The 26,001-nt window shown below is 42.0% G+C and overlaps 1 protein-coding gene across 1 annotated transcript in view; it reads left to right on the plus strand.

Annotated features, from left to right (window-relative positions):
* Positions 1-26,001, plus strand: part of WDR35 (WD repeat domain 35) — a 2,872,164-nt gene that overhangs the window by 1,550,839 nt on the left and 1,295,324 nt on the right. The window lies entirely within an intron of this gene.

A 26,001-nucleotide genomic window follows, 5' to 3' on the forward strand; every position in this document is an offset into this window, starting at 1 on the left:
TGCAGAGGTCACTACTTATTGTTTGCATTTTGTGTATGACTCAGTTGATATTTTTTCCTAAGGCTCTGGCCACTGATACTGTTTTGTCGGGGGTTTCATGGCTGCATGCTGAGATACTCTCTAATGATAAAAATTAGATTTTAAATTTTCCATTATATAGAGACTTAGTGTTTGGCCCCTGTGTTGCAGAGGTGATCAAAAGTGTAATGAAAGGGGCAAGCTGATTCAAGGAATCTTTTAAGATTTTCAGCTCTCCTTTTCCAAATTTTCCAATGGCCAATGGATATTCTAGCTCTTCATCCATTTTTGGCAAAAAATGAATAAACAGAATCAACAAAATGCAGATAAACAGATGTTTAAGAAGAAATGGTAAGGGGGGATGTTCTTCGTGTTTCACTGTTGCAGTCATTACATTTGGGTAATCTGCTGGCAGGTTGCCCTCAGTCGGACTGATTAACAAAGTCTTGGGTCCTGCGTCGGTTGCTGTCCCTTCTTCCATGACTTCAGGGGTATAAAACATGCATCCAATGCCATTACATCGGTCTTTCTTGCCATGTGGTGCCCAAAGCAGAAGCAGTTCGCAAGTGCCGGTCGGCCAACTCCTGAAATTTTCGTTTTCAAGTTTAGAACCGAAGTCTTTAACTTAAATCTAAGTACCCTATTGGGGAAACTTTTTCTTGCTCCTTACCGTCCAGGTTTCAGTCCCAGGGGACTCTCAGAACTAAGCAATGGGGGACCTCCACTTCCAAATCTGAAAATAACAAGACACCCCCCTGTGGTAAACAGCGTCAGTGACTTCCTTTTAAAATTACCAAGCACTTACCTTTTAACCGCCCCTTTGGGGGGAAAGATTGCTCTTCATGCAAAGAACTGAGAACTCATAACCCAGGACAAATGGGTTTTAAATATAGTGTCCCAGGGTTACAGATTTCATTTCCACACATTGCCAACACCAAACGGGTGGCCAGACTTGACTCCAAATCAGTGGGCAGAGGCTCAAAAACAAGTACTTTTCCTCTTAAACATGGGGGCTATTCAACCAGTACCAGAAGAGGAAAAGGGACAAGGTTTCTATTCCAGGATTTTTCTGGTACCCAGAAAAGACAAATCATGGCATCCAATTCTGGACCTGTCTACTCTAAACACCTTTCTGGACTTTCCAAAATTCAAGACGCTGACTCTTCACCAATTACTTTCTATGCTAGGCAAAGATGCCTGGTTGGCAACTTTAGATTTAAAAGAAGCATACCTGCACATCCCAATCAGGGACCCTTGCAGAAGATACCTATGCTTCAAAGCAGGCTACTTGCATTATCAGTTCTCTGCACTGCCCTTTAGCTTGTCTCCTGTGCCCAGGGTATTCACAAAGTGTCAGCCTCCAGTTATTGCTTTTTGCAGGCAAAGAAATATTCAAATATATCCATACCCGGACGATTGTCTAATTCAGGTAGAAAACCAGGGCATACTTCTAAATCATCTGGCGTTTGTAAAAAGGGTTCTAACTTGTCATGGATACACCATAAATGAAAATAAAACACAACTGGTACCCTCTCAACAAATTACATTCCTGGCTGCAAGCTTGAATACAACTGCCCAGATGGCTTTCCTCACGCCAGAGAACCAAATTCATTTGGTAACTTACTTCAAACAAGTGACCACAAAAACCCTGCTATCTGCAAGACAAATACTGCAAGCCTTGGGGTTCATGGCCTCCTGCATTCTTCTAATTCCATATGCAAGACTGCATATGAGGAAACCACAGTGGTACTTAAAAAGTCTATGTAGTCAACATTGTCACAGCCTGGAAACAATGATTCCTATCATACCTTGCCTATGCCTGGAAGTCCTATGGTGGGCAGAGGCCTGCCACCAAAATAAGGGACTGCCATTCACACTACCCCCTGCCACCCAAACCCTAACTACAGATGCATCAGACTATGCATTGGGGGCTCACCTGGCAGGGAAGTGCATTCAGGGCAAATGGAACCCAAATCAAATGCATCTACATATCAATCAAAAAGAAATGTTAGCTGTACAGAATGCTCTGACAGCCTTCAAGTACTACATTCTTCCAGGACAACTAATGGTAAAGACGGACAACACTACAGTTATGTGGTACATAAACAAGCAGAGGGGTATACATTCTTACCACCTCTGCAGACTAGCCATGGCATTGTGGAACACAGCCTTGAGCTACCAAGTGCACGTACAAGCTCAATTCCAGCCAAGAAAATTGAATACACTGGCAGACGGACTAAGCAGAAATCTCATGGACCCACACGAGTGGAAACCGGAACCATGGATTTTCAACATGTTGACAAGCAAATGGGGGAGCCCAGATATAGATCTATTTGCTTCCCCTCAGAACTACCAGTTGGACAAGTTTTGCACAAGGACTCCCCAAAAAGAAGCCTGGAAAGTGGATGCCCTGTCCTTCAGCTGGAAAAGCCTATCAGTCTACACCTTTCCCCCTCTGCCTCTGCTCTCCAAAGTTCTGCTAAAAGTCAAACAGGACAAACCAGGAATGATTTTGATTGCTGCAGACTGGCCATGCCAGCTCTGGTACCCACTCCTGCACAGTGTGTCACAAATATCTCCATGGCACCTGCTTCAGACCCCTTCCTTGCTGTCTAAGCAGGAGAACCAAATACTGCACCCTCAGCTTCTAACATTAAACCTTGCAGCCTGGCTAATCACTTAAATTCACTTTTATCATCCCTCAGCAAACCTGTGATGGATGTCATTTTGGAGGCGAGAAGGCCTAGTACTAGAAAATCTTATGCTGACAAATGGAAAAGATTCTGTACCTGGAACCAGTCTTTAGGGATGCGCACAGCAGCGCCCAATTTACCTCAGATTTTGCAATACTTAACTGAGATGCTTCACAAGGGTCTGTCTTTTTCCTGTTTTAAAATCCACACTTCAACTATTTCAGCTCACTATAACACAGAACCACCCCTCTTCTCTCATCCCCTGCTCAGGCAGTATCTCAGAGGGGCAAAGAACTTGAGGCCACCCAGGAGAGCTCCTACCCCTGCCTAGGACCTTAACTTTGTTTTGGAGAAACTCACTCTACCTCCTTTTGAGCCAGCTGCTACTGCAGACTTAACATTTCTTTCTTGGAAAACAGCCTTCCTTTTAGCAATCACTTCGGCTAGAAGGATATCTGAATTACAGGCCCTTATGGCAGTGGAGCCTTTCACCATCTTTCATGCGGACAGGGTATCTCTGAGGACTAATCCATCCTTCATGCCCAAATGGTTTCCAGTGTGGCTCTTAATCAGTCCATTCATTTTTCAACCTTCTTTCCCAATCCACAGAACAAAGGGGAACTGATTCTGCATTCCTTAGATGTGCACAGACAACTTAGATTCTACTTGGACAGGACTAAATCTTGAAGAAAATCTGACCAATTGCTGGTAGCATTTGCTGCAGGGGCAGAGGGGAAGGCTATTTCAAAACAAACCATTTCTAAATGGATAAGCCATTGCATTCATTTTTGCTATAAGCACCATGGAAAACCTATCCCCCAGGGGGATCAGATCTCACTCCACCAGGGCTGCATCTACATCTGCAGCCTTTCCCAGAGGTGTTCCTACCAGGGATATTCTAGAAGCTGCTACCTGGAGTTCTGTATTTTCACCAAGTATTATCATTTACCATTTTTCTCTAAATCCAGAGCTGGTTTTGCCACTGCTGTCTTGCAGGACCTTATAGCTGGCCCTAATGCTGTATAAACTCCTCCTCCCAACCATAGCTTTGGGAATCTACCCAAATGTAATGACTGCAACAGTGAAACATGAAGAACATAGTACAGTTGTGTACACGTACCATAAATGTAGATGTTCGAGTATATTCACTGTTGCAGTCCTGGTTACCCTCCCTCCAGCCCCCTATTTTTCTCTAGCTATACCTCTCCTTTCTTTTACTATGCTTAAAAGCCTTTTTGTCATATTTGCTTTTGGCTGGAGGTATATTTTTGCGTTTTTTAATTTTATTGGCTCCCCATTAGGGGGGCACCTGCCATCTGGGGCAAGAAAAACTGATGTAATGGTGTCGGATGTATGTTTTATACCCCTGACGACCTGACGTCATGGAAGAACGGATAGCAACCGATGCAGGACCCAAGACTTTGTTAATCAGGCCGACTGAGGGCAACCTGCCAGCAGATTACCCAAATGTAATGACTGCAACAGTGAATACACTCAGACATCTACATTTATGGTAAGTGTACACAACTGTACTTTCCAAAAACAAGTCTCAGACCTCCCAAAACCAAGGACAGTCCAACAAGCCTGAATGACTATTCAAGAGAGAACCTGTGACCCCACCCACCCTGGTCCCTTTTTCTTCCAGAAATTCTGAATCTGTTTTTCTTTTTGGCAACAGACTGTTTCAGACAAATGGGTTCTGAAAATCATTTATCAAGGTTACAGATGATAGTGGGAGGAAATTCTTCCTTTCCAGGGGTCATTCTTCATCCTCCATATCAGACTTTTTTGTTTCCACCTGTTCTTCATCACATGCTCTCGCAATGAGTGATAGTACCAGTTCCTCCTTCCATATGTGGAAGGGTTTTTATTCAGAGATGTTTCTAGTACCAAAGAAAGGAAATGCTTGGAGACCAATTATGGATCTTTCTTTCATAAACCTGTTTGTGATAGTGCACAAATTCAAAATTATATCACTTCACAACCTGTTACCTCTTTCTTCTTTCAACTTTTCAGTTTTCCTGGTAAAACTAGACTTAAAAGATGCTTATCATCACATCCCTATTCATCCAGACTTCAGGTGTTTCTTAAGGTTTTGTATGTGTGGATCACATTATTAGTTCTCTGCCCTACCATTTGGACTGTACACTGCACCAACGATGTTAGCAAAGCATCTAGTTTCAGTTACAGCTTACTGCAGGCTATTTAGGGTATCCATATTTTCCATACGTAGACAATTTTCTTATCTTTGCAGTGTCTTTTTCAAAGTGTCAGGAATCTGTGTGTTAGGTGAGAGATCTCATACACAAGCCAGAATTCCAAGAGAATATTCAAAAGTCATTCTTGATTCATTTACACAGGATTTTGTTTCTGGGATGTTCAGAAAGTTTTTCTTCCACAGGAAAAAAAATAGATTTTTATTTAGATGTATCTCTAAGGTTTTCCACTCAGACTTCAGTCCCTGGGAGGGAACAACTCTGGATTTTGGGTCTCTGGGCATCTATGATTCTCATGATACCCTTGGCAAGATTCCAGATAAGAAAGATACAGTGGTATCTGAAATTTCTTTGTTCTCAGCATTAACACCTTTTATCTTTTCATATTCCTGTGTTGGGGGTTATCAGAAGATAAATCTTTCGGTGCCAAAAAAAGATATCCTTAAATCCAGGTCTCCCCTTCTCCCTTCCTGCTGCAAAGCAGTCAGCCACCATAGACTCTTCAGACTTTGCTTGGGGGGCATTTTCAAGAGGGACAAAGGTGCAGTTGGTGTGGGACACCAAGGACAAACACAAGCACTTGAATGCCAAGATAATGTAAGAAAATGTTACTGTAGGTGGTGTGTCTTGATGCACAGAAAGCATTCGACAGAGTAGCCTAGGATTTTATGACTAGGGCAATGGAAACATTTGCATTCCCTGAAACAATAATAAGGTTAATTATGAGGATATATGAGGGATTGGAGGTGAAAATTAAACTGTGGGAGGAAGGTCCTTTCTGATGAGTTGTGTTTGAACAAAGGTCCTAGCCAGGAGTGTCCTCTTTTCCCTCCATTATTTGTGTTATATTTAGAGCCACTAGCAAAGGAAATAAGGGACACAGAAATTCAAGGATACAGTTGGTGTGGTAATCAAGAAAAGTTTACTTTTATTTGCAGATGATATTATTTTGTACCTGATAAAACCAGAAAAGGACTTGTCAGTGCTGTGGAACTTTCTAAGACAGTTTCAAGATTCAGATTACAAAATGAATGAAGGTAAAACAAAGAATAGCTGTAATCTAGGTACCCACATGAATTGGTTCAGCAATACCCATATTTATGGTGACATGATAAAATGAAGTACTTAGGAGTATGGGTTAAAAGGATTCTGTTATGACAGCTAAAGGTATGTGGGAAGAGACTAAACAAAAGATACTACAAAACTGAGAAACTGGAGCCTCTGATTTATGGATATGGATATCAAGATACAAGCAGTGAAAATGTTTAGTCCCTTTAGTTCTATACACAGGCCAGGCATATTTTTATCAATCAGAGGAGAAGTTGTGGATAGCAATTAGAGTTAAAGGATTTTATCTGGGAGAGGAAGAGGGCAAGAGTCATGTAGGATACGTTGATCCTTCCATTAGAACATGGTGGTTTGGTATTACCTGATTTGAAGGGATATTTCAGAGCTGCACAGTTAAAGCTCCTATAGATAGCACAAGCAGAAACCTATAATTCAAAGTGGAAAAAGATGATGATGAAATGGGGGGAGCTCAAAAATAAGGAGAGACTGGGATCTTATATTCAGATCCTTAACTCATTACAGCTGGGTGATGCCTCCAACTGTTTCTGCAGTTACATCCTACTGACGCCTCAAGGCATCAGATGTTGCTGGTTCATATTTGCATTAATAATTCCGAAACTGTGCTACATACAGAGTATTAAAATATTTAATTTCAAAGCTTACACAATGGCAACTAGAACTGTGTTGATATTTGACCTCTGTCTAGTGCAGATAAAGATTAATTGTTCATATAATATTTATTTATACTGTCATATAATATTTATTTATACTGTCATAATTTTTATGTTTTTCTAAGTATCTTGACAACTAAGTAGTACAGACAGGATTGCTTAGCCTCATATGAAAGCTCTCAGCTGGATGAACAAAATGCTGCTGACAGTGAGTGAGTGAGTGAGTGAGTGAGTGAGTGAGTGAGTGAGTGAGTCTGTGTGTGTGTGTGTGTGTGTGTGTGTGTGTGTGTGTGTGTGTGTGTGTGTGTGTGTGTGTGTGTGTGTGTGTGTGTGTGTGTGATTGCTGAGGTAGTGACTAATAAAATCCAGTTTAACATGTAAAACCTAAAAAAATATGGCCAATATAAAATCAGCTTATTATGAAGAGTTTACCATTTACACTTCTTTGGTAACCCCCATGATTCTGAAGATATGAATATTGTTTGAAATGTGAGGACATAATTTGATTTTATCAGTAAGCTTAGGCTGTACCCATTGACATTATAGTTCAAACTTCCAGAGCTGCATTGGAGGCAATAAGTTAAGGAGAACAGTAGTAGCCTTAAAGAATATTATATTCATAAAGTAGCAGAAAGTATTCTAAGAACTAAGCCAACATGGGAATAGAGAAAGATGATTCTGCCAGTAGTGATGATTGCAATTAGAGGTAAAGAGTATAGGCAGGAAGGGGCTAGAATTCACTGGAGAAAGCTGGCAATGGAACTAATGATTGGGAGGAAATAATTAGTGAGGGAAAGGTAATAGAATGGGAAGTGGCCAAGAACACATTTGGACTGCAAATTAGAGACTGCCTATCCTATCAGTGATTGATATACAGCATAGGTAAAGAGAAATTAATAGGGGGATCCTAAGTGAAAGACCAGGAGTGGTAGAGTTTTTAATAGAATCTTAAACAGAAGCTGCTGTTAAAAAAATTGTAGTTAGTAGGGCATACATAAATATTGCATGATAACTATAGGAATCAGTCAGATGAAGTTAGAAAGGATTGGGAAGATAGCTTGGATAAGCAATTCACAAAGAAGCAATAGGATGATATATGTATGGCCCCCAAGTATGCAACAAAGTCGCGAAGATTTAGAATTTTTGCTTTGAAGTGTTTGCATAAGTATGGTGATAACCCCAAGCAGACTCCAAAGAATTATTCCTCACATAGATTGCAAATGTAATGGGGGGGGGGGGGTAATTTATAACATATTTTTGGGGAGTGTGATGAGTTGGCTGACTTTAAAAATTCCCTGCAGACTACTCTGTCAGAAATACTTGATGAGCAGATTGGTGTAACTCAAGAAAAGTTTTTTTTTAGCTGTGATACAGATGTGAATTGCCTAGACATAATAAGGCCTTGCTGGGTTTAATTCTGGTGGCTGACAAAAACACGTACTAGAAAATAGAAATCATAGTCTAAACTAACAGTATTAGAAGTAGTGAATATAGTAACAGAGATAAAAGAACTGGAAGTGGGATCTTTTGAAAAGGGTAGAAGCAAATCAAATAGAAAACTGGGAATTCTGGAAACAATAGATGCGCAGTAATGTTTTGGAGGAGTATTGAGGTTTAAGGGAAGGCAAAAATTGAACGAGCTATGTAATGTTTGATATATGTGATGTATAATGCTTGCAACTGAAAATATGTCAATATAATTTGTTTTCATTTATAACTGTGTGGCAGAGAAGCTGAGCAGGACCAGGGCAGACCCTTATGAATGGAAACTAGATTGGGGTGGGGGGTGGGGGTTCCAAGATTTGATTCATCTGTTGGGAGTACCTCATGATCTTTTTGCCACCTCTCTGAGCAGTCAACTGGCAAGATTATGTTTTAGGACTCCAATCAAGAAGGCCTGGAAGACAGATCCCTTTTCTTTTTCCTTAGACATAAATATCCACCTTTTCCACTAATATCCAGGGTCCTTCTGAAGACTAAGAAGGAATCCCCCAGGATCATTGTGATGACTCCCTTCTGACCCCAGCAACTGTGGTTATCCCTTCTTTTCTAAATAGCATGGGCAATTACCAGAAGCTTCCTCACAGACTGGATCTACTCACACAAGAACAGGGGTGTTTTATACACCCCTTCAGTTCACTGCCTGGATGATAGGGTCTTGATTACTTTTAGGCGCCTGTTTACTGAGGATGTGCAGCAGGTGCTAATGGAAGCAATAAAGCCTGCTGCTAGAAAATTATATAGTAACAAATTGAAAAGGTTATCTAGTTGGTACCAACAACATAACCAGCATCCATTCAGGGTAATTTGTTTTCTGTTCTTACAATATTTGTGTTAGTTACTATTCTATGGCCTTTCTTATTCCTCTGTGAAGGTTCAGTTATGTAATGTTTGATATATGTGATGTATAATGCTTGCAGCTGAAAATATGTCAATATAATTTGTTTTCATTTATAACTGTGTGGCAGACAAGCTGAACAGGACCAGGGCAGACCCTCATGAGTGGAAACTAGATTGGGGGGTGTCTTCCAAGATTTGATTAATCTGTTGGAAGTTGCTCGTGTAGATCTGTTTGCCTCCTCTGTGAGCAGTCAACTGGAAAGATTATGTTTTAGGACTCCACGCAAGAAGGCCTGGAAGACAGATGCCTTTTCTTTTTTCTTGGACATAAATATCCACCTTTTCCACTAATATCCAGGGTCCTTCTGAAGATTGAGGAGGAATCCCCCAAGATCATTGTGGTGACTCCCTTCTGACCCCAGCAATTGTGCTTGCTAGGAGCAATTACCACACGCTTCCTCACAGACTGGATCTACTTTCACAAGAACAGGGGTGTTTTATACACCCCTTCAGTTCACTGCCTGGATGATAGGGTCTTGATTACTTCTAGGCACCTGTTTACTGAGGATGTGCAGCAGGTGCTAATGGAGACAAGAAAGCCTACTGCTAGAAAATTGTATAATAATACATTGAAAAGGTTATCTAGTTGGTGCCAACAAGATAACCAGCACCCATTCTGGGTAATTTGTTTTCTGGTTTTACAATATTTGTGTGAGTTACTATCCTATGGTCTTTCTTATTCCTCTATAAAGTTTAAGTTATTAGCCACTTAAGCATTTCTACTCCTGGACCATTCTCTTTTAATTTCATGTCAAAATGCTCTTGATAGGGGTTTTGCACAAGAGGCCTGTATGAAAACAAGTTGCCTCTCCTAGAGGTCTTCCAAATCTGGCTGACTTGACGTCGTTAACATGGAAAATAATTTTATTGATTGCTCTGACCTCTGCAAGAAGGTTATGTGAGTCACAAGCTCTTACGGTGAGTCAACCCTGTCTCATTTTCCATACAGACAAGGTTTTTGAGAACCAATCCTTCTTTTATGCTTAAAGGTGTATCCGAGTTTACTTTAAGCCAATTTATACAGCTCCCTGGTTTCTTTCTTGACCCTAAAAAAATAAGGGAGAAAGGATACTCCATGCCTTGGTTGCCCACAGACAAATCAGGTACTATCTTGACAGAACTAAATCTTTCAGATCTTCAGATCAGTTGTTCATTTCTTATGAAAGTAAGAAGAAAGGACAGCCTGTGTTAGCACAGTCAATTTCCAAGTGGTTGTCTATGGCTATTACCTTTGTTAAAATCACCGTAACAAAAGTATATCAGGTAAGGGTCAAGGCCAAGAACGTTGGGAACCGTACTGACTGTTCGCATTTCAGTAAAGTTTCATGGTGGGGGTGGGGGTGGGGTAACATGTCAGACACTAGGACCCAGGAGATACTTCAGTTAAATAAAATAAAATAAAATGTCACGTACTGCACAAAATGCCTTGACTGAGACTGCAAAAACAATTTGCAGCTCATCAGGCATTTGTGTGCTATCTATTGCTTCAGCAGGTGTTAACAACATGTAATTAACATTGTACAGAAGGTGGAGGGAAAGTGTCATAAAATCTGACCAACTTCCTGGTTCTTTGATGCTACTTTCCCTTTGCACCATGGTGCAACTTCTCCTGCCAGTAGGGGATTAATGCAGTTAATGTTAAGGAGATGAGCTAGCAAGGGAAGGAGAATTTTGTTTAATTGCAGCCTTTCAGCACCACCAGCATTTTACAGAATTATTTTCTGTATTTTCTGGTGGTGAAATTTTATTGTTGTTTGTTTTATGTTGCTTAGTCACTTCAGATATTTTTAAGAATGAATACTGTGCTGAATGACTGTCTACCTTCAGAGAGTTGCATGCATAGACAACTTTCTGGGTTGCCCATGTATAGGTTCATAGGTTGGTACTAGGCTATCGGCCCAAGGGCCTTTATAAGCCTAACCATAACAAATCCCTGGATATTTATTCCCACAATATTTACTTCACTGGACCCTTGTCTAGCAGGACAACTGACGTGATCCCCAAGGTGAATTTCCTATCTCCCATCCAATTGTCAAGGTTCCTTTTGAAGAGGGTCAAGGAGGTGCTCTGCTTGACATGTATGGAAAGTCTATTCCAGAGTATGGGGAGTCTCTGGGTCAGGAACCTATCCCTTCAGCATGTTTTGTTCATGTGATGACAAGGTTTAGATCCCTGGAGCGTGTGACTCTGAGGGATTAGGATTTCTTTAAGTGGAGCATGTCCAACAGCTCAGGGTTTGACATGGCCTTGAATGTTAAGCCGAGATCACATCTGAGTAGATGATATGCCGCAGAGTATAACTGGAGTTTTTTTAGACGGTCAGCATAGGGCATCTGCTGTAGGTCTGTGGTTCTTTTAGTGAGGTATTTCTGTGGCCTTTCCGGCTGTTGCAGATGTCTTGTGAGGTAAATACCAAATACCAAACGGGGCATTGTACTCTATAATGGGTCTAATGAGGGATGAGTACAGTGGGACAATGACCTCCTTTTTTCTGGATGAAAAACCCTTAGTGATGTGGTGTGCCACATAGAAGGATTTCCTGACTGTTGTGGTGATGTGGTTATCGAAGGTGAGACCACTTGTCCACCTGTGTCCCTACGTCTCTCATCACACTTTCAGTGTTTAGTGTACTGCCACCTATGTGGTAATTCATGGGTACATGGTTTTTCCCAAAGGGGATAAATATACATTTCTTGGCATTAAGATTGAGCCCATGGCTCTGGCACCAAGCTTCTGTTTCTGTAAGGCCCTTTTGTAGAATATCCACATCATTTGGGGATTCAATAATGGCTCCCAGTTTGCAGTCGTCTGCTAACTTTGTTAGCCAGAGTACCTTAGTGTTGGCCTGTACTTCAGAGAAGTAGATGCTAAACAAGAACTGTCCCAGGACTGAACCTTGAGGTACTCCACTTGTCACCTGTCTAGAGCTGGATTTGGAGTCTGCTACTTTTACAGTATGGGTTCTGTCAGTAAGCCAGTTAGCAACCCATTGAGTGATGTAGGGATTTATGCCCAGCTTAGTAAGTTTATCTATGATTCCAGAGTGGGGGATAGTGTCAAAGGCCTTAGCGAGGTCCAGATAGGCTGTGTGGACCTCCTTACCCTCGTCCACAGCTTTGGAGACTGATTCAAAGAAGTCAGTCAGGTTCAGGAGACAAGATCTGCCCTTCACAAACCCAAACTGGGTGGGGTCCAGTGTTTGAAGGTTGCCAGTGTCTTTGTTTTTAAGTTCCATGATAATACGTTCCATGCCCTTGCAGATCATGGCTCGTCAGACTGATGGGATGGTAGTTCCCGGGATCCAAGGTGGATCCCCTCTTTGTGGAGTGGGATAACGGTAGCTGTATGCCACTCAGTGGGCACGAAACCTGAGGTGAGACTATGATTAAACATGACACTTAGGTGAGGTGCCAGTTCATTTTTCAGTTCATGTAGTACACAGCCCAGGATGTAATCTGGTACCATGGATGCTGTATTCTTAGCTTTGGAGAGTGCAGTTTTTACCTTTGTGGCCATGATTACTGGAATTTGGCAATCTTTTGGTATTGAGATGAGCCCTTTAGGGGGAGGGAGCGGGGTGACGGCACTAAATCGATCTGCCACGATACTGGCAATATCCTTGGGATCAGTATATTTAATGCCATTCTGTTGTATCTCAGAGCAGATCTGAGCATTGCCATTTAGATTCTTTACATAACTATAGAATGCCTTGTGGTTGTCTTTGGAATCTTTAGCAATTTTATTTTCGTAACTAGCTTTGGAGGATTTTATGAGGGATCTCAGCTTCTTACTGAGGCTGGTAGGGGAGTTTTTTGCATCCTGTGATTTTCCTCTTTTCTGCAACAGTTTCTTCCTTCTGTTGTATAGTTTGTTTATGGCAGGGGACCACCAGATTGGCTTCCTTTTTTTTGGAGGAGAGCATCTTGGTTCTATTTGGGATGGCACGATTCATGCACGAGTGGATGTGCTCATACAGTGCCTTAGTGTAGGTTTCAGTAGTCGAACTTTCATAGGTTCATAGGTTGATACTAGGCTATCTGCCCTAGGGCATTTACAAGCCTAGCCAGAGTGTGTTTGGCTTTTGCCTCCCTTTTAAATGAGTTTACTGTGCCCTTTTTAGGTTAGTTTACTGTGCCTCTGTCTAGTAGTGACACAGAAGTGATCCCCGGGGTAAACCTATGATCTCCCATCCACTCGTCAAGATTCCTCTTGAAGAGAGTCAGTGAGGGGCTCTGCCTGACATGGACTGGGATTCTATTCCAGAGTGCTGTTAGCCTCTGGGTTATAAATCTGTCTCTCCAGCATGTCCTATTAATTTCTGTGTTGAGGGTTCAAGTCCCTCGAGCACGTAGCTCTAAGGGATTTGGATTTTTTGAGGTGGAGCATGTCCATTAATTCTGGGTTAGACATGGCTTTATACGTCAGGCACAGATCGTCTCTAAGTAGGCAGTATGCAACTGAGTAGAGCTGGAGTTTCTTTAACCGAGCAGCATAGGTCATCTGTTTGAGTCCCTTGATCCTCTTGGTAACGTACTTTTGGGGTCTTTCCAGTTGCTGCAGGTGTCGGGTAAGGTACATCCCAAATGGCGCATTGTATTCAATTATGGGCTGGATGAGTGATGAGTAAAGGTTACAATGACCTCCCTTGATCTAGCTGTGGATCCTTTCATGATAAGGTGGGCTGTATAGAAGGTCTTGCTAACCACTTTGGCAACGTGGTTGTCAATGGAGAGATTACTATCAACTTGGGTCCCCAGGTCCCTAATTACTTCCACCATACTTAATGGATTACCGCCTATGTGGTAATTTATGGGCACTTTGTTTTTCCCAAAGGGGATGACTATACACTTTTTGGCGTTTAGCTTTAGGCCATGGCTTTGGACCAGTTATCTGTCTCTGTGAGACCCTTTTGGAGGATGCTTGTGTCAGCTGGAGAGTCAATTATGGCACCGAGTTTGCAGTCATCTGCGAACTTGGTCAGCCATAGTCCTCCCGTGTTAGCCTGTACCTCAGAAAAATATATACCGAACAAGAGAGGTCCCAGGACTGAGCCTTGTGGGATGCCACTTGTAACTGGTTTAGAGTCTGACATGGCTCCCGCAATTCTGACCATGTGGGTTCTATCCTTGAGCCAGTTTGCAACCCATCTTATGACATAGGGGTTGATATTTAAGCTGGAGAGCTTATTTATGATGCCAGAGTGGGGTATTGTGTTGAAGGCTTTTGCGAGGTCCAGGTAGGCTGTGTGGACTACCTTCCCTTCATCTATGGCCTTGGTGACTGTTTCAAAGAAATTGACCAGGTTCAAGAGGCAGGATCTGCCCTTAACAAAGCCGAATTGGGTAGGATCCAGCGTCTGTAGGTCCCCAATGTCTTTGTTTATAAGTTCCATGATGATCTGCTCCATAGCTTTGCAGACCAGGCTTGTCGAGCTTATGGGGCGATAGTTTCCAGGGTCCGGTGAGGTACCACCTTTATGGAATGGGACCACTGTTGCTGTATGCCATTCCTTGGGTACATATCCTGTAGAAAGGCTGAGATTGAACAGTAACTTTATATGAGGTTCTAGTTCTTCTTGGAGCTCGTGTAGGACGCAGCCCCCACTGATGCTGTGTTTTTTGCTTTGGAGAGGGCAGCTCTCACCTGAGCATCTGAGATGTCAGGGGGACAGCTCTCTGCTGGGATAGATATTTGCTCTTTTGGGGGGAAGGGGGGGAGAAGTTTGCACTGAACCTGTCTGCCAGGATGTTGGCAATGTCTGTGGGTTCGTTGTATTTTTTGTCATTTTGGACTAATTCCGAACATATCTGGGAGTTGCCACCCAGGTTCCTAACATAACTAAAGAAGGCCTTGTGATTATCTTTAGTGTCCTGTGCAATTTTTCTCTTGAAGCTGGCCTTGGATGATTTTATGAGGGACCGTAGTTTTTTGCTAGTACTGATCAGAGATGCCTTCCCTTTTAGGGATTTTGCTCTATCATGTAGTAGCTTCCTCCTTTTGTTGTATAGCTTATTTATGGCTGGGGTCCACCAGACAGGATGCCTGCCTTTGGAGGATTGGGTCTTGGTTTTATTTGGGATTGCATGATCCATGCATTCCTGAAGGTGTCCATAGAATGCGTTTATAAAGGATTCTGCAGTTTGGGCGGTAGTTTCCACTGTCCCGGGGGCTTTGAAGGATTTCACCTCGGTTTTGAGAAGTGTGAAATTAGCTTTTGAGAAGTTTTTCACTGTGGTTGTCTGGGCTGGTGGTGGAGTCGGGATGTGGATGTCCAGAGAGATTAATTTATGGTCCGATCTTACCAATGAGGGGTATACCTCTGGTGTGGAGCATAGAGTCCCCATGTTTGTGATGATCAGGTCCAGTATGTTTTCCTCTCTTGTGGGAGTGGTGACTAGTTGTTCCATAGTATTTGAGTTTATAAATTCTAGGAACCTTTGTGCTAGGGTGTTGGGCCTCACAGCAAGAGGTTCTCCCGTTCGATTCTCGGCTAGAGCACCTTCTGTGTGGAGTCTGCATGTCCTCCCCGTGGTCAAGTGACATTTAAAGACATTCAGGTAGGTGCATACATGAGTGGGTGCACCTTCTTTGAAGGGTGGGCATTGGGCTGGCAACTCGGCACCGTAAAAATCTACTGCCAATCATTAGAGGACCGGAGTTCTGCTTTGGCGACCCCTAACTGGGAAAAGCCGAAAGACATATATATACTGGGAAGCTTTGTTGAACATTCTTATAAATTATCCTATAATGCATCTGTAACAAATTTTCTATTACTTATATTAATATATTCATTTTTGTATCAGTGTAGTGTTAGTTGTCTGTTAGCTCTGCTTTCCAGGCAAAGTCTTTCAGACAGAACTGGATAAGACCTTGTGTTATAGACTATGCTGATGTCACCACCAAGAAGTCTGAGAAACAGAATATGTTGCCAATTCCTAAAGCATTTATGAAATGTACTTTCACATCTCATTTTTTCTAGTTTGGAATGATATGCTTTTAAGTAATTTCCAGTAGGTTATTCAAATGCTACAAAATGCAACACTGTGTTTAGGAACAGACCAGTAAGATATAAAGTGATACAATGTACTCTCTGGCATAACCAGACAGACCTTTAAAATCAGATGTGCTATAGACTGTTTTTCTGACTTTGTTAAATACATTCTGGTAAAAGTTTAAATTGCTATCTGTTCCTTGATCTTTAATGATGGTGTCCTTTTTATACCAACTGACCATTTATGTAATAATAATTTCTCTTTTTTGACAAGTGTCACGATATATTTAGCAACAATAAAGATGAAGTCATTGCCACCAGATATATTTTTTTGTAGATTGTCTTGAACAACTTTGGTATCTTTTATTGAAGTAATTATATTACTCAGTTTGCAGACAGCAGCAAACTGTTTTCCATTTTCTTATCTGAAAAGAATAGTTCTCATAAGAAATGGATCCAGGATAGAGACCTCTGGGATACCAGTGATAACCCAGATGGAATGGACAACTAACCCCCCATCCTGACTTATGTTTTGTTACTTAACTGATGTTTTACCCTTTGATTTATGTATGGATTGGCATTTAACATTTAATTTAAAATCATTACCTTACATGGACAATGTTAAATGTTTTAATGTCAAGGTAAGCACCATGCATTGCCAGAACATCAGTGAGTTCTTTTCCTCCTTCTTCAACGAATGCTACAAGAATCAAAAGACAAAAGTATACCTTCACAGACTCATATTGTTCCATATCTAAGAGAAGTCCCCTGTGTCATGTTGGACAATCTCTTTTATGATGGTCTCTAAGACTATAAATGAAATGCTGGTCAGGCTGATGGATCAAAAATTGTCTGGGTCTGATGTAAACGACCACTTTATGAATCAATATCACTACACCACAGGTCAAGGGGGTTCCTATCAGCATCTCGAACGTTGACAATATCGAATGCGATATTGTCGATGTGAGAATGCCGAAAATGCAGAAGATCGAACGGGTAAACGGAAATCTCCATAAGGGGAGATTTCCATTTACTACAATGCAGTGCAGTCTCGGAGTTGGTATATTTAAGTAGGGGGGTGTGGGGGGTGCAGAGGGGCTTGCCCCCCTGCCTACACCCTTTAGTATTTTTTTTTGTTTTTTTATATCGGCATTCGAAAATTTAATAGTTTGATAATTTCAGTTCGATATTTTGTGATTCGAACTATTACATTTTTGAAATGCTGATATAGACCTGGTCAAGGATAGATCCATATGTTAGCATGATTGATGGGGGTTAGTCAGATTTTCCTTGATTCCTGGAGAAAAACACAATGTATGTTGTCTAGTTGCATGGAAACTGTGCTTTTGATTTTACATGTGTCAGTAGTTATCTGTATTTATGTAAGGTGTATTTTCCTTTGTTTCATAGTGCCTACACGTAATGTCTTTGCCCATTGTGAAGTTTGCATAACACACCAGTTTGGGGGATTGCCCAAGGCACCAATTTACCTAGTTTTTGCTCTGCCAGTTTGATCCAGTTTGCAGTGTAGCTAAGAATCTCTCTCTGTCCTTCAACCATGATCAATGGGGTGCTTCAAACTAGGCAGATACTACAACAGTCTCTGGGCCAGAGGGAATGAGTTAAGCTTTTCTACACAATCTGAGGAAAAATCACCAAAGTGGAAAAAAATGGACATTTTCTGTTCATTTATTCAGTGTTAGTATCCTTAAAGTAAATAGAATGTAAGACAGGAGGATGCCTAGGTGAAACTACTGCAGTTTTCAAAGGTCCTATCTCAGACATCCACACATAGCTCTCAACCTTCCATGTTCAAAATGAGGAACACTACCTCTCCTAATGTGAAACAAATGGGCAAAATGTAGAACACTGTTTAACAGCTTGCTAACATCTTCAGTTAGGAAATTCACAACATAGTTAAAGTGTGCTACTTTATTCTTATAAAACATTCTTTTAATGAATTAATAAGATTCAGTACTATTTACCATGGATATCAATTAAAAAAAATTCCTATCTCTGAATGTGCAACAGACCCTTTCAGTGTGGAACTTCGAGGAACATGGGCTTTTTATGAAACAAAATTAGGAACATTCATCATAATGAGGAACACTTGAGAGGTATGCATCCACACAACACAGAGCAATACATGTATTTTGAACTGTACGTTGTGTTACTTTGTTCAAGTTTGTTTGTGTCTTTCCGCTTTTTCCGGTTAGGGGTCGCCACAGCGGAACTCCTGTCCGCTAATGATTGGTAGTTGATTTTTACATACCGAGTTACCAGCCCTGACGCACAACCTTCAACGAAGGTACGCCCATTCACACATGTCTCCACGCAGAAGACGCTCTAGCTGAGAATCGAACCGGACAGCATCTTACTTTGTTCAAGTAGTCTATGATAATAAAACCATCTGTGAATATTATAATGCATAGATAATGTTTTCTCAGATCATTTATAACAAAATATTGGATTTTGGGTCATTTTCTGTTTTGGGCAGTTTGTGTATCTAGAAATATAATTTGTTGGTTTAACCAGAACTTACCCAAGAGAGCCAGTAACTTATGCATGCAATTGTTAAATTTCTTTGTTCACAAGTATAACAAACATCAATACTAAGGCATTCATTGTGAATTGCTTATTAATTATGTACCTTATTTTTGTAAGTTTGCTAATAATGGTTTAAAGACTAGTGATTTAGTTTTAAATTCTGTCAACCATTGTATTAATTTAATAGCTCATTAATGGATTTTAATTATTATTCAGTAAAGTCAATTGTGAGATAAAAAATGCATTTCTACAAGTATGATGGCTGCACATTACTTATCTGAGTTGTAAAAACAATTGATGTTAATGAGTTTGAATGTTTATGTATTGTATTAATCATGTTAACTTTTCAGAACATGAGTTTTAGTTAAAGTTAACTTGATAAGTTATGTTTATTACACAGAATGGCAAATTTTATAACTGTAGGTGTTAGAAAACATAGTATATTGTTCTATACTTGTTTGTTTTGATTGCAAACTTATCATTTGCTTTTATTATTTTAATATAGAATTGCTGAATGTTTTAAGTAGTATAAAGTACAGTTTTGTACCTACCATAAATGTAGATGTTCGAGGATCTCCATTGCTGCAGTCCTGACAAATGGGTACTCCGCTGCCCACCATCGGCCCGAATACCAAAGGGCTAGATCCGGCGTCGGTCACAGGCGCCTGAGACTGACGTAAGTACTTGTCAGTACAAATGCGCATGACCGACGCCATAACCTCAGTCTTTCTTGCCTCAGACGTCAGAATGCAAAAAAGAAAACACCACCCAAAAAACCCCAATCTAAAAAGAAAAAGGGGGAAGGAGGGAGGGAAAATAGGACTGCAGCAATGGAGATCCTCGAACATCTACATTTATGGTAGGTACAAAACTGTACTATGTTCGCTGCCTCCCATTGCTGCAGTCCTGACAAATGGGTAGAATCCCAGAGCAATGGAAAAAGGGAGGCTGGCCAACTAAATAGCAGGAGGAGCTGCAGACATGCCCTGTAAGACAGCAGTGGCAAACCCAGCCCTAGACCTAGAAAAAAGAGGCAAATGATAATGCTTTGTAAAGGTATGTACAGAACTCCAAGTAGCTGCGTCTAGAATGTCTTTCATAGCTACCCCTCTCAAAAAAGCAGTAGAGGTGGCCGTAGCCCTAGTAGAATGAGGCCTGATCCCAACTGGAACCTCCTTACCATGATGAGAGTAACAAAAAGCAATACAATGGCCGATCCACTTGGAAATAGTTTGTTTCGAGACAGCTTTCCCACTTGAAGCCACAGCAAATGAAACAAATAACTGTTGAGATCTCCGGAACTCATTGGTTCTGAACAAATAATACCGTAACTGCCTATGCACATCCAAATAATGCAAAACTCTTTCCCTTCATTTTGGGGTTAGCATAAAAAGTAGTCAAATGTATAGATTGGTTCAATGCCACATTAGAAACTACCTTAGGCAGAAAAGTAGGATTAGTACGCAAGGAAACTCTGTCCTGGTGAAAAATCAGAAAAGGTTCCACTGCCATGAGAGCCTGTAATTCAGACACCCTTCTAGCAGAAGTAACAGCCAATAAAAAAGCAGTCTTCCAGGACAACAACTTCAATTCAGCCGCAGCTGCAGGTTCAAAAGGAGGCAGAGTCAGCTTTTCCAAAACAAAATTAAGATCCCAGGCAGGAGTAGGAGCCCTTCGTGGGGGTCTTATATTCTTTGCCCCTCTAAGAAACTGTTTAAGCAAAGGATGTGAAAATAAAGGAGGATCATCATCATAGTGAGCAGAAATAGCTGCAGCATGCACTTTTATAGAAGAGAAGGACAAACCCTTGTCCAGTAACATAGTCAAATATTGCAAAGTACAACTCAAATTAGGCAACGTGACATCAAGGCCTTCAGCTGAACTCCAAAGAAAAAATCTCTTCCATTTATCAGCATAAACTTTCCGAGTACTAGGACGCCTGGCTTCCAAAAGGACATCCAAAACTTGTTGAGGGAGCTGAAGGCCCTCATCCTCTAAAATTGAATGCGCCAGGCTGCAGATGTAGGGATTGCACCCTGACATTGAGAAAATGATTGTTTTCTTGAGACAATAAGTGAGGAATTCGCGGTAATGGCCAAGGTGTCCCGTGAATTAGGCTCCTCAGCAGAGGGTACCAATGTTGACGAGGCCAATCCGGCGCTATAAGGATCCTGCAAGGTTTGTCCCTCCTGACTTTCAACAGGACCTGTGGAAGAAGAGGCAGAGGAGGAAAGGCATACACGTGAAGGTTGCTCCAACTGAAGGATAGTGCATCTATTTTCCAGGCTTTCGGATGAAACAGCCTTGTGCAAAACAGAGGCAGTTGGGAATTCAGAGGAGAAGCGAACAGATCTATGTCTGGAGTTCCCCAAGCCATGGTCAACTGACGAAATACCTGAGGATCCAACTTCCATTCGTGAGGATCCACCATCTGTCTGCTCAGAACATCTGCTAACGAATTTTGTGCTCCTGGCAGAAACTGTGCTCAAAGAGTGATGTGCAGATCCAAAGCAGTTTCCCATAACAGCATTGCTTGTCTGCAAAGAGGGTAAGAATGAGTACCCCCCTGCTTGTTGATGTACCACATGACAGTTGTGTTGTCTGTTCGAATCAACACCAGTCCCGGTCGAAGTAGATCCTTGAATGCTTTTAAGGCAAATTGTACCGCCAGCATCTCCTTCATGTTGATATGCAAGTGAAGCAACTCCGGGGGCCTAAGGTCTTGAATCCATTTTCCTTTGAAATGAGCTCCCCAGGCTGACTCCGAGGCGTCTGTCGTTAATATTTGACTTGCCTCCGGTTGGGTCACAGAGAGTCCCTTGTTTAGGTGACATTCCTGAGCCCACCACACAAATTCTTTCTGAATGCAAGGGAGAATCCGAATGACAGTATCCAAATTGTGGCTGTGTTGAGTCCAAACGCTTTTGAGATACCACTGTAGCTTCCTCATATGCAGTTTGGCATTGGGAAGTACTAGAATGCAAGATGCCATGAACCCCAAGGCTTGAAGGACTGTCCTTGCAGTCAGCCTGGACATTACGGATAGCTGTCGGAAGTATAGGTGAAGATTTCTTTGTTTGTCCGGGGTAAGAGATGCCATCTGAGTAGCTGTATTCAGTCTCACACCCAGAAAACACATCTCCTGTGAAGGGTACTAGACTGGACTTTATTTCATTCACAGAATACCTTAGGCATCTGAAAACTGTCATCACATACTGCAGATGTCGAAGAAGGTCGTGCTTGCCCTGAGCCAGTATCAAACAATCGTCCAGATAAGGATAAATTTGAATTCCCCTGAGCCGGAGAAAAGCTATTACTGGAGCCAGGACTTTTGTGAATACCCTGGGCGCAGTAGAAAAGCCAAAGGGCAATGCAGAGAACTGATAATGCAAATTCCCAGTCCGAAACCTCAGGAATTTCCTGCAACTGGGCCTGATAGGAATGTGAAGATAGGCCTCTTTGAGATCCAAAGTCACCATCCAGTGATCTCTGCCTAGCATAGGCAACAGCTGCTGCAGTGTCAACATCTTGAATTTCGGAATTTCCAGAAAGGTGTTTAGAATGGATAAATCCAGAATGGGCCTCCAAGTATTTCCCTTCTTTGGCACTAAGAAAAGACGGGAATAAAACCCCGTGCCCCTGTCCACAGAAGGAACTGCCTGTATTGCTCCCAACCGGAGCAGAGAAAAAATCTGTGCCTGCGCTTCCAGTCTTTGCTGATGAGGCACATCCGGCATACCTTTGAAAGGAGGGAATGTGTGAAAATAAAACTTGTAGCCTCGAGTTATAATGTCCAATACCCATTTGTCCTGGGTAACCAAATGCCAATTCCCTTTGAAAAGTCCCAGTTTTCCTCCTAGAGGAGCTGCCAGCAAAGCAGAGTCCGGCAGCTGAAGACACAGGTCAGTGGGACTGCTTCCGAAAGGACTGACCCCTGCCCACCCCAGCAGAAGGGGTAAAATAATTCAAAGGCCTAGAAGTAACAGGGCCCTGAGAGGAAGCCCTACCCCTACCACGCCTCGACCTGCCCCTAGAATGAAAATCCGAAGAGGGAAAAGACCATCCCCTAGCAGGCCAATTCCTACTGAACTTAGGGGGCTGAACCTGTAAGAAGTCCTTTACCGTCTGCATAGACTTAGCTTTTTCCTCCATTTTTTTCAAAACTGATTCCACTGGAGGGCCAAAAAGAACATCAGATTGCAAAGGAGCATCCATAATGCGAGCCTTAACATGTTCTGACAAGGACTGATCTCTAAGCCAGGCATGTCTGCGAACAACAGAACTAGTAGCAGCCACCCTGGAAGAAGCTTGTAAAGCATCAAAACCACACTGCAAAGAATGCTTACCAACCTGGTCTGAAGCATGCACTAAATCCTGAAGCTCCTTACAGTCAACACCTTCAGACAAAGCATCCACTTTACATTTCAATTGACTTAGCAAATAATTCTGATACCTGAGCATATGAAATTGACAATTTAAAGCTCTCATAGCCAAAGTAGAAGAGGTATACAGCTTTTTACCCCACCTATCCAGGGCCCTAGCATCTTTGTCCAGAGGAACTGGATTCTTAACCACAGAAGCCTTAACACCTTTGGGGCCTTGAGAAATAGTTTCTGGATCAGCCCTAGGACTCTTATACAAGTACTTGTGCACTTCCGGAACCCTGTAGTATCTATCCGGTTTAACTGGGGCAGGGGGCAGAGAATCTGGGTTAAGGGCAGCCTCAGAAAATACATCCTGAACAACATCCAGTACAGGGGGAATAGCCAAAGGCCTGTGCTGAGGCAAAAACAAGAATTCTCTCAGCCTTTTACAAGAATCAGAATAATCCTGGCCATCCCACTGGAAATGTTCCCTCATGGAATGCAAAGTTTCAGAGAAAGAAAAATTTTCTGGAGGGGACGCAGAGGGAGTAGCGTCCTCAGCCTCCGAATCAGAATAGGGAGGGAAATCCTGAAGCTCTTCCACAGAGGAATCTGACTCATTGGGAGACTGAACCAGACCCTCCAACTCTGTGTCTATCCTGGGCCTCTTCACAGGGGGGGGCATGGAACCCCTAATTAAAGTAATCAAATCTTCAGCCATCTTTAACATGTGCTTCCTAGGAGCTGGACCCTGGGGATTAGCACCAGCAGGGATAGACTTAGATTTAGAATGGCCTTTGCCTTGAGAAGGAGGAGGTCCAACTACCCTATGAGGGGAGGAAGCCACTGACAACAAAGAAGCACCCTCAGCCTGGCCTAACACAGGAGAAGCCACTTCCTGCAGTAACAAAGGCTCCCCTAGACACACTGGTAAACTGTCAGAATGAGCCACTGAAGCAGTCAGTGGTTCCACAGAACCGACATCCGGAGTGGACGCCTCACCCTGTCTGGACCGCAAAGACTTATCTTTGCGCTTCTTAGAAGAACCAGTCGTCGGAGAATCCGACGGCATGTTATAATTACAACGTTTACCAAACACTAGCCTAGCACAGTCCAACCGACGTTTGATAGTACGCTTGTTAAAAGTAGCACAAAAGCGACACCCAACAACGTCGTGCTCAGGCCCTAAACAAGGAATGCAGAGTGAATGGTAATCCCTATGAGGAATCTGTTTCCCACAAGAAATACAGTTATTAACTTTTTCTGACATCCGGCAATACTGAGGCAAGAAAAAGACAAAAAATGTTCCCAACAGGGTACTTAGCCAACTTGGTATCCGGTCTGAAACTCGAAAACCGACAGTTCCAGAACGCCAAACGGCACTTGCAAAAACTGCTTCTGCTGAGGACCATGCGACAAGAAAGACTGAGGTTATGGCGTCGGTCATGCACATTTGTACTGACAAGTACTTACGTCAGTCTCAGGCGCCTGTGACCGACGCCGGATCTAGCCCTTTGGTATTCGGGCCGATGGTGGGCAGCGGAGTACCCATTTGTCAGGACTGCAGCAATGGGAGACGACGAACATCTTAAATTTATTATGATGTCGTCAAGGATAACATTTGAATTTTCCATTTCTAAATGATATACTAGACATAACATGGTTAATTTCCCTTTCAGGCAGGACAACAATATTTTACCTCCATCAGTTCCTTATTTCTTTTCCTAGCTTAAAGTATTAACTGCTAAAAGTGAGACATGTAAACTAAGAGCATCAGCACTGTAGAACAAATAGCATTCATCTGAAGAGTCTTGGGATAGGTTTAGTGGAGGGAGGTATCAGGCATCTCACACTGCAGCACTGCTACTAAAACCTAGTCTTATGTAACTTATTTATTAGATTATGCGGAGGCTATAGTACAATGTATTAAAAGGCATTTGTGAGTGTCCAGATACAGCTCTGCTGGGGAAAAAGTATACTGCAGTGAAAATGGGAAACTGCTAAATGTCCTTTTAAACCAAGGACAAATATACATTTGGGGTAAAAACCAAGGGCAAATGTACATTTGAGGTAACTGTCTGTTTTTGTTTTATTGCTCTGTCATGTAATAGTGGTGGCATGGGGAAGAGTAGCTTTGTGATGGGGTGTGGCTTAAGCAACAATATGTAAGAGGTGGGTGGAGAGCAGCATCACAGTGCCTTGGCTTCATCTATAGCTTTTTGGAAAGCGTTAGATTCTAGAAGCTGCTACTTGGTCCTCTGTACATAATTTTGCAATGCACTTTAAGCTTGATTTTGTCTCTAGGTCAGGATCAAGCTTTGCTAAGATCATTCTCCAGGGGTTCCTTGACTGTTCTCCTTCCATCTCCCAAATGTAGTTAGCTAAAGTAATTTACCCATATAGCTAAGGCTACTGCAGCAGTGATCAATGTGGTAAACATAGTGCAGTTGTATAAGTTGAACTTAGCATAACAGTAAATGTTCGAATGATCACTGCTGCAGTAGCCACTCCCTTCCTCCACCCTCTTTGTTTTTGGTGTGTTTTTATGCCAGGGTGTGACATTTATTTTTTGTTGCTTTTAACTTTGTTCTTTTAGGGCTCAACCTCCCTCTCTCTGCTGGCTGGAGAGCTCTTGTTGGCTTTTTGCCACAGCTTGTCTTTTAGTTAAGTCAGCTAGAGCCACCTGACATTTGGGTGAATGGAAGGTGCCCTGAATTATTGGAAACTGGCTGGCTGTTATATCAGTGGCAGGATATATATAACCCATGTAGCTAAGGCTACTGCAGCAGTGATCATTTGAACATTTACTGTTATGGTATGTTCAGTTTATTCATCTGTCCTTTCTCCCACCAATTTTTCAGTCAATGAACTTCAATTCTTTTTCTTCCCCTTCTTGCTGAACCACTTTTCAAATATTTAAACTATAGCTAGTTGGATTTATGCTCTACAGTTTTCCAACATATTCACTAAATTCACATTTTTGCTGTCTTCTTCCGTATCATCACAGTTTTCTGTCACTAGTCTTTGATTTGA

Source organism: Protopterus annectens, chromosome 1.part0 (genome assembly GCF_019279795.1).
Source record: "Protopterus annectens isolate FY-2018-M chromosome 1.part0, PAN1.0, whole genome shotgun sequence".
NCBI lineage: Eukaryota > Metazoa > Chordata > Ceratodontiformes > Protopteridae > Protopterus > Protopterus annectens.